This window comes from Mus pahari, chromosome 7, assembly GCF_900095145.1.
Source record: "Mus pahari chromosome 7, PAHARI_EIJ_v1.1, whole genome shotgun sequence".
NCBI classification, from domain to species: domain Eukaryota; kingdom Metazoa; phylum Chordata; class Mammalia; order Rodentia; family Muridae; genus Mus; species Mus pahari.
In genome coordinates, this window is record NC_034596.1 from 84,057,226 (window position 1) to 84,067,356 (window position 10,131).

General features: G+C 39.9%; 1 protein-coding gene across 34 annotated transcripts in view; it reads left to right on the forward strand.

The window, feature by feature from the left end:
* The window catches only part of Nrxn3 (neurexin 3), a 1,590,688-nt gene that overhangs the window by 190,466 nt on the left and 1,390,091 nt on the right, over window positions 1-10,131 (forward strand). The window lies entirely within an intron of this gene.

A 10,131-nucleotide genomic window follows, 5' to 3' on the forward strand; every position in this document is an offset into this window, starting at 1 on the left:
TCTCTTCTTCTCTCTCTCTCTCTCTCTCTCTCTCTCTCTCTCTCTCTCTCTCTCTCTCTCTCTCGTTGAGGTTCTAAGAGCTACATTGACTTCAGTGAAGAGGCAGTCAGGTAGAACCTGGATTTTATAACTCATAGCCCAGGGGACTTGTCACCATATCACACTGCCTGCCAGTCACCTCCTTTAGCCATATGCACTTACTTAAGAGGATAAGGTGAATTTTATTTTCTCTATGACTTGCCCAAGGACAAATCAAAGAGAGCTTGACTAATAACTCATGTCATGAGAAAGAGAGACAGAGACATCGAAAGGGGGAGAATCTGATCTGGAGGTGGAATGTGGGCTACTGTGCATAGCTGGGAGACAGATCTTAAACTTCAAAACTTGACAGCAATAGAATCGGATGTATAATGCACCTGGTCTCCAGGCAGGGTGTGCTCACTGCAAGTCTTATCAGCAATCATCTATTTTATCATGAAAAGGAAAAAACATAAGTTTAGTATATTTTTGCATATGCCTTTCTTCAACAGGATGTTGTTTGTAAACAATATGAGATTAGAAATGATCTCAACAAGGGTACAGTATGAGGAATTATGAAGCTTCTGTATAGTGACCTTTCACAAAGGAGTGTAAAAACTGAACTGTGGTGGAAATAGCAGTGGGGTGTGACTTCAAGGAGTCAAGAACTGACAGCCATGCAGCAGAGCAGCCTCTTGAAGGCTCACACCTGCTCGGTTCTCGCTCTCACGACTGCTTCCATATGTCCACTCTTAAAGCACAGCTGGCAGCCTGTCCACTAGACCCAGCACCTCTCTGGAACTGGCTCCCCTCTGCACCTCCACAGTGTGAGCAATGCCAATGGCAGCGGGCCACATGGCGGAGTGATGCTCACCAACATAGCCTAGTTTGACCTATTTTTAATATCTTCCTTGAAATGATCTGATTGCAGATAATCTTTTGTGTCCTGCAGTATTCATGTACCCTAAAGGAAAAGGTAAAGTTGCTGCTTGTACAGATTCACTTGCACTCAGCAAACGGGGATGGAGCTCATTTTAGGTGTGCTTGCTTAAGGGGATTTATGGATTATGTGATACAGTGGTTTGGTTTCTTTTTAAACCATCTTTCACAAATAGGACTCCCACATGGCTTATGGAAACTCCTTTCAGGACTGTTGATTGAAGATAATACCGTTATTATTAGTATTTAATAGAAATGAATTCTATACATGAGCAATCTATCTACATTACTCCTTCCTCTCCCTCCTCCTCCAATTTCCCTCCCCCTCTTAAAGTCATAATTATTTGAAAATTATTGTTACATATATATGTACACATATATATAGTATATATCTGCATGTGTATAAGTGTATACATATACCTACTGATTTCATTGAGCTCTGCTCCTATGTGCAAGTATCCAGGGATGACTTCTTTGAATTGGACAACTAAAGTGAGAGTTTGTCCCAGAAGCCAGCTGATTATCTCTCCCTCAAAAGCCATTGGCCTACTGTATCTCTTAATCTAATGGTGAAATTTCCAATGGTGAAGAGCATTTCCCCTGTCCCCATTAGCATGTCAAGTGGTATCCACATTTTGCTGGTCTAGTTCAGGCTGCCCTATTGTTGAAAGTTCCTGGATACATTTCACTTGTCAAGTTTGGGGGACTCAATCTATACGAAAGCTTTCTGAACTTCTGGCTTTTATAATCTTTCTGGCCCCTGAAGATAATACTAATATTTTTATATTATATTAGTATTTATATTAGTAACAAAGTGGTAGAGAGTTACATAGAATAAAAATTAAGTAGGCTATGTGTAGAGGTATGTTTGTGCGTTAGTTACTTTTATAGAGCCATGACTAAAATACCCAAGAGACCACTTTACAGGAGAAGGGTTGCTTTTTTTGCATAGTGTCAGAGCTCTTAGTCCATGGTCCTGGACTCTGATGATTCTGGGTCTCTGGTGAGGCAAAACAGTGTGGTGGCTGGAGGCAGCCTGTGGTAGAGGCTACTCATCTCATGGTAGACAGGAAGCAGAGGAGGTTAGAGAACAGCTATAACCTTCAAAGGAAAATCTCCAGGAAACTATTTAGTCTAGCAAGGGCCTACATCCTAAAGTTTCCAGAACCTCCCAAAATTACTGTTACCAGCTGTGGGAAAGCAATCATTCAATGTGCCCATAGGGGGATACTTCAGGTTCAAATCCTAATAGTGTATATATGTCCACATACACATTTTTTTAAAACGCGTGTATTCTCTAGGGAGGCAAACCACTTTTTAAAAATGTCTGTAAAGCCTCTAGGCTTAACAGAATTAAGGCTTAGTCATCATTCATTTGGACAGCGTAGGCCAGCTGAGCCCCGTGAGGCATTTACAGACCCCGAATTGCTTTATGGACATCCTCTGCCATGTATCCAGATGGTGAATAAAGTACACATATGTAGATATGTACAGGATATTTTCCACAATATTCCATTGGCTAGAACTTAAGTCTAGAGGCGATTCCTATCTGTTGGGAAGCTGATAGTATCTAGCTATGAGTCTATTGGACTAAGGAAACTTATTTCTCAAACAATAGCCACTTTTGATCTAAGTGAAAGATGAAAAATAAATATACAGTGAGTAGTTTGTTTATAAAGGTTGGAAAGTTCAGAAGATTGAGTTTGGATTTCAATGTAGAAGACTTTATCAATCTAGCTACTAAGCATCATGGGCCATGCACACTCTTGGCTCTCGGGATACAGCCATGGGAAAAAAAAAAAAAAAAACAGTCAAAAGTTTCTTCTGGTTGGATGCTCATATTTGAGACAGTATTTTGGTTTGATCTGGATTGCTCTGATCACTGAATGCTTTGATATGCTTAAGGATGCTCTGATCATCGAATGAAACAATAAGCACATGACACCTCGTGCAGTATCCTACCGGCACAGTCATCTCCCAGTGAGTGACTAGTAGTAGCAGTGACATCAAGAGATAACAGTTATTAGGCAGGATGGAGTCTCTGTCCATGAAGGTTGCCTGGGCTAAAATCACCCAAAACAAGGCAAATTTCACTGAACATTCACTTTTCACCCAAATGGTTGTCAGGTTATTACTGTGCTTTACTTTTAATTTTCTAAAACATTAAACACATTTTTTCTATAAAATATCTATTTAAAATTACAGCCAATCATTTAAAAATATCAAAACTATAGAAAGGGGTTAATAAAAGAGATAACTATCTAGAACCACCCCCCTTGTATTTAGAAATAACTATTTTTATCATGTTGGTGTCTTTTTTTTTTTTTTTCCTGAATAATCTCAAGCTTACAAAGACAGAGTGAAATCCTCAACTCCGCCTTAAGTATTCATGGCTAGTGTAAATTCTGAATTCTTTAGAAAAGAGCTTCTTTCTAAACAATAACCAACGTGATGGGCTTCTTGCCATGATATGATTCTTAGTCCTGAGGCCCTCCTATTGTTAGCTCCTTTCGATTAAATGTTCTTGAAGCTTCTCTTCTATGAATTCTAACTAGCATTTTCCTATTAGTTTTTTTGTTTTTGAAATGTTGTTAGAACCAGGTACACTTATAAAATTATGCAAGAAAGAGAGGTGATTCAGCTCTTTCCTTAGTGTTATTATATGATTGTCTGCAACCTTCCCTTCTAGGGGTTGAATAACATTAGGGATCATTCAATCAATCTCTATCCTTTAAGAAATAAAGCATACAAATACTTACCACGGCCTCATCTGGTAGTCATAGCAGTCACGTGCTCTCAACTCAAGATGGACAGCTGCTACTGGTCAGTCAACTACTTTGTACTCCTGTTTGAGGTTCTTTTGTCTTTTTTTTTTTTCCCTAAGGGATAAATCACAAGAGTGAGGATTTGGTTCAGTACATAAACTGTCTTAGGGAAGGGTTTTTCTCTCTTGTTTAGAGAAGGAAGAATTCCATGAGAACTCTAGAGAGAAAGGAAAGAAGGAAGGAAGGAAGGAAGGAAGGAAGGAAGGAAGGAAGGAAGGAAGGAAGGAAGGAAGGAAGGAAGGAAGGAAAGGGAAGAAGGAAGTTAGCAATTGTGTATGCTGTACATGGGCAGCTTCCTGGAATCTTTCTTAGTCTGCTTATGATTTCATTTTGATTTTCCCTATCTAAACTGAAGTTTTCTTTTGCCTCCAGTGGGCTTCTTTCCAAAATCTGGATAATACAAATTGACAATGTAAACAAGGCTGTAGGGGAAATTGGACACTTACTGTAACATTCTGAAGGCAAATATTTTCTTTATTTCTACAACTAAGTTTTAAATACAAGTCTAGGGGATGGGTCTAAAGGTTTTGTGCATGCTCCTTGTTTACAGACAGCCGATATGCTAATTAAAAGTCACTCCTCGACAGTGAAGCTGGTATTCTGAAATCTTGTTGCCAAGAAATGCTTTGCGGCTTTTAGCCATGGGAAAGGATGACAATCACTGCTTAAAATACCATTATTTAGCCTTACTAAATTAGACAGGTTTTCTTTATCCTTTATCCCATTAAGCTTGCTTAGAGGTTTGATAATTGAACAACAACAACAAATAAAAAACATGTTTTATTCGGGGAAGGACTGGAGAGCACATGAAGACAATGCAGAAAGCCACAGCCATTACCCAAGCACCCAAGGCAGGGATGGACACTGTAGTAGCAAGTCCCCTAGTAAGGGTGTGATGTTAGGGGTCAGGTGTCAATTTTGCTTAGAGAACTAGGATGGAAGAAATTGGAGATATGGAAACTCATAGATTAATTTTATATAACATTGAACTGTGGTGAGTTGCCAAACTCCAAAAAATTGGATTTATGATGTTTCGGGGTGTCCTAAGGAAGACTTGGGCCATAGCTCTGAGAGGTCATAGCCTAACCCCATGAAGACCTGGTTTAGTTCTAAACTAGGACAGGGTTCCAGAGTAAACACTGGTTTACTCTAACTCAGCCTTGGATAGCGCTGATGCTGAGAGTGGGTGCTGAGCTTGGAATCAGGATCTAGGCTCCAATTCCAGTTCCGGAAGGTCTGAAGCCTGGGGACCAGGCACCTGTGATTCTTGTGTTCTATCCAGCTGTGGAATGGAACTGATGGAGTTTTACTCTGTACAGGATTCGGAGAAGTAGACATTGTTTGTCGTTCCTATTTTGGAGATGAGGAAAACAAGGCTCAGAGAAGTCTTCACATGAGTGGAAGAGGCACCACATGCAATGGAGCTTGTCAGCTGAGTTTATTTACAGGTCCCTTGTATTATTAGGTCTGTGATGACTCTTGAGGCTTCTTTGCACGTGGTCCCGTTTCTCACTTTGGGACTTTTAATTTTGTACTTCCCCAAATGCTGGCATCTACTTGTTATTCTGCTCTTTTCTTCTACCCTTTTTCTACTTTCTTGCTTGTCTTGATATTTCTATTAAGAGCGTCAGGCTCATTTGGCAAGTTTGTTCAGAATACCCAGGTTTACATCACAGGCATTAGTAAATACTGATGCCACCTCTATGGCCATGGATGGGCTCCTTGAACAGAAGGTGTCTAAAACTGATGATCAGTCTTAAGACCCAGAGGACGTTGTCTCGTTTAAAACTAAGATTTGAAGTTTCTCGAATATTAAACAAGGAAAGTCCCAGTTTTCAAGTCCAAAGTGAAAGAGATCTTTTCATAGTGGAGGTGAGGATCTCTTTGAGGCGAGAGATCAGAGAGGAGAGTAGCTGTCAATAGGTTGAGAGCAGAGTGGGGAGGTAGAGAGGATGCTATGGCAACTCGCCAGGAGTAGGGCAACATCAGGCAGCCACCTCAACGCAGCTCCTACAAGAGCAAGCACTGGCATTATAGCAGCAGCCCACAAAAACTACCCCTTGCTTGCTAGAGTCCTCTTTTTGAGACGGCGAGGTAGTAACTCGCCTGTATGGAGTAGCTTTGTGAGACACAGATGAGTTTTAAATATGCCAAGAGTCACCAGAGATCTGGAAATTGGAGTATTCCCTTGTGGTTATGTGTCCTTTCCATGTTAGCCATACATTAGAGCGTCTCGGGGAGACTACACTTGTCTCACATGGCTGCTTGGATCTTTTGACAGAACAGCTATGAAAGTATCTCTGCTCGCAGGATGGAGATAGGAAGCAAATAGAAGATTGTTGGGTGTGTGACGTGAGAAGAGGAGGAGACAGTAGGGTGATGCATGGCATGGCAGGAGGAGGATTGTTGGTACCATGCCTAGCCAGTGAAATGGAATTGATAAGGAAGGGAAGAGAGGTCGCCACCTATGTTTACTAAATTGTCACTGTGGGAAGAAAAAAAACCCAAAAAGTGTATAATGTGCCTTCAGCTTGAATCTGAAGGAGACTGATAATCTAAAAAAATATTATTTGTCATATTCCTTTAGAAACATTAGTTTTATGTATATAAATTTTGTTTGGTAGAAATGGTGTGTGGTATTAAACTTTTGTGACTTTCTTCAAAATGGTTGAGCGGGATCGGTAATCTTAGCATTCATGAGACAGAAGTAGGAAGATTGTCTGAGTTCCAGGCCAGCCCCGTCTGTGTAGTGAGTTCCAGGCCGGCAAGGCTATACAGTGAGAACACTCACTTAAAGTTGAAGTCAGGTGTTGGTTATCGATGTCTGTAATCCCACCAAGAAAGCTGAGGCGGTGGGATCTTAACTTCAAACCTATCATGGCCTACATAGTGTGAGACCCTGTCTCAAACAGAAAAATGATAATAAATTAAACTTAAAGTGTATATTGTACAGTTTGAATTGTATGTCAACATGAGAAGTTAAAAATAACTCTCTAGTAGAACTCATTGCTTTCTACACATGCATTCAGTTACTATGGCATTAGAAGAGCTAATTATTAATGAATCCCATAAATATTAGATATAGAGGCCCAGAGTTCTCCAATCATGGACCAGGTAAGAAAAATAACTTTGACAGTACCACGAGTTGAGGCACATGACTAAGTGTGACTAAGTGGCTTTAATCTGAAAGAAATCTTTAGTCTAAATTCGATACTCTCCTTCCAAATGGGGAACTGTCATAGAAGCGAGGCCTGTTGGGAACAGCCGGGAGAGGGGGAAGAAGAGATGGAGTGTGATGGAGGTGTGAGGCTGTTTACCACGTAGAAGTGGAGAGTGTCAGCGGTTCCTGATGAGTGTGTTTGTGAGAGCATACTACATTTTGTCAGAGTTTATAGTTCTCTAAATCTTATCAAGTCATGTATTTCTAAAAGTAAGCTTGGAGACACAGCCCATAAGTGTTATAAAAGTCTATCTTACTTTAAGACAGAATTGTTGGAAAAGTGCTCTAATCAGTATACTGTTATGATAGTTAACTACTAAGATTTCTTCTGCCATAGCACTGCTATCAGGTTTGTTGTTTGTTTGTTTGTTTGTTTTGTCACTCCAGTCAAGTCACCATTCACGTGAGGTAACATCCTGTTGAGGTAACCTTCAAAAGATCTTAGGGAAATAATGGTATTAATTGTAAAGTGCTTCCTAACCTGGCTTCTAAAGAAAGCTAACTGAACTTAAGTCACAGCTCTAGGATACCATTAAGGATAAGTGAGCTATGTATCACTTCATATTAGCAGGGACTTAGACTTTTGCTAGACGAACTTGTAAACTCCATCTGATTAAACCTAAACTGAGGTGGGGCCTCAGCGCAACTATCTATGTGGCCTCTGCATTCATGAGCAGTAAAACCTAAGCTCTGTCTCCCCTAAGATGTACTTTCAGTATGGGGTAAGGGTCACCTGTTGTAGCTGACTCTTAGATGCTCATAAGGTCTTAACTATCCTTGGTGCCTGGTCGTGAACTGCATCTATCTGTTGGAGTATGTTTTTAGCTGTTAGAAAGCTATTATAAGGAGGAAAAATTCATCCCAGCAAATTGACTCTAAGGGTATCACATAAAAAATGTAGAGCACAGTTATTTATACATTTACTCCTCCAATAAACAAACCTTTAAATACTGGAAAACAGTGCTCATCTCACCTTGCAGTATCTCCATTTCCCAGAATCCTCAGTCGCTATCTATGCCATGGCTGCAGATTTTCAACATCATATTCTAGACAATTTTGCCAGAGTTGTCATTAAGATAGTTGAGGATGTGATTCATCTGTTTATTATATGCTTGTTAAATTTCTAGTTACGTGTCAGGAAATGGGGATACAATGGTGAATAAGATAACAAACTCCGGGTTTAAAGAGTCAGGCAACAAACAAGTAAATGTGTGAATATATAAAGCGTTTTCACATAAAGCTGTGAGGGAAAAAAACCTAGTAAAGAAAAAAAAACATTGACAGCAAAAGAGAGCTATTTTAATAGAGCAGTTCAATTGGTAAGTTGTCTCTGCACACACACACACACACACACACACACACACACACACACTTACCCACATGTGCAAGTGTGCACACACACACACACACACACACACACACACACACACACACACATAAATTCTCCTTAAGATAATATCTTCTCTGCCAAGTCAGTTCTTAGACACTTGTGATAGTAATTAAAAGAGCGATGAGAGGGAGAGGGATGGATGGATGGAGAATATTAAATAGCTGGAAGAAAATAAGCATGCTTAGTTAGGGAGGAATTATTTGAGTTTCAAGCTGAAGTCCCTGTAGTTATAAGGGGTAATATCAGTAACCGATTTGAGTTGGAAATAATACAATAAGGCTCTAATTGTGGCATGCCCCATCTAAAGAGGTCGGTTCTTACACAGCTGAGGCAGAGTGCCTGAATGCATAATGCAGACCCAATATCACCATATGTCTTTCTTTTTCAAGAATAGCAACAGATCTGGTTTTTACATGAGATTTCCCCCCCTCCCCAATTGTACAAACACTGTCATAGAGACTCCTGCTTCCAGAAAGACAGGCAAGACATGCTTGGCTCTATTATACCATTAAGCACAACTAAAATATTATATGCAAAATATGAGAAGACTCTCAAAGGTACATGTGTTCAGGTTTGGATGTGATTTGATCCTGAGACGTTTCATGTTATTATTTAACCGTGTATGATCGACTCTCTAAGAGCTGTTTGGGGCCCTTGTGAATGGATTAATATCATTCCTCCAAGAATGGACCAATTTAGTTTAAGATTATGTTGTTATAAAGTATCTGCCCCTTTTTATATTCCCTGTTTTGTATGTCCATTTGCAAAACCACAGGGATCCTCACTGGAGGTGGAGCAGATGTTGATAGCAGACAACTGGATTTCCAGCATAATGTACATAAATAGACCTCTTTCTTTAAAAATAACCGAGTCTCTCCTATATGATCCAGCTCTATCACTCTTGGGTCTATACCCAAAGACTCAAACTATTACAGAAACACTTACACACTCAGTTTATTGCTACAGCTACAACATGGAACTAGCCCAGATTCTATCTAACAAGTCAATGAATAAAGAAAGGGTGGTACACATACTCAGAGGAATTTTGTTCATCTGTACAGAAAATTAAAATTACAACATTTACAGAAAACTGAAAATTATATGAAGTATCATAACTCAGACTCAGGGACAAACACTGCCTGCTTTTTCCTCATATGCAGATGGTAAAATTTAGTTTTTATGTATGTGGGAGATATGGTTGTTGAACATGAAATTATGATAAAGGATCATAAAGGATAAAAAGGAAGACAAAAGGGAGAAGATGGTGTGTGTGTGGGAGAACAAAGGGCCATAGAATACATGAGACATGAAAACAGAAATGGAACTACTGGAGGCAGAAAGGGACCCAGCAGGCAGGTATCTACCAGAAAGGGACCCAGCAGGTGGTATCTATGGAGAAGGTGATTAGAAAGGTAACAAAGTATGCCTTTAAAATGCCATGATGGAACCCATTTGTGTGCTAGTTAAAAAAAAGAAGCAAATAAAAAGAGCCCTGTCTTGGGCATTTTATTATAATAAAAAAATGTATCAAGTTGAGGGGAAAAAAAGGAGAAAACCCAGCTAGGACCTTAGGATTCAAGATGAATCCTTGAGTATTGCTTTTTACCACCAGTGTTCATATCAGGAGACAAGGAAGCTTAAACATCAATGAGCAGAGACAAAAATATCCAGGTAAAACTGACTTGCCTCCTCTCCCTCTCCCTCTCCCTCTCCCTCTCCCTCTCCCTCTCCCTCTCCCT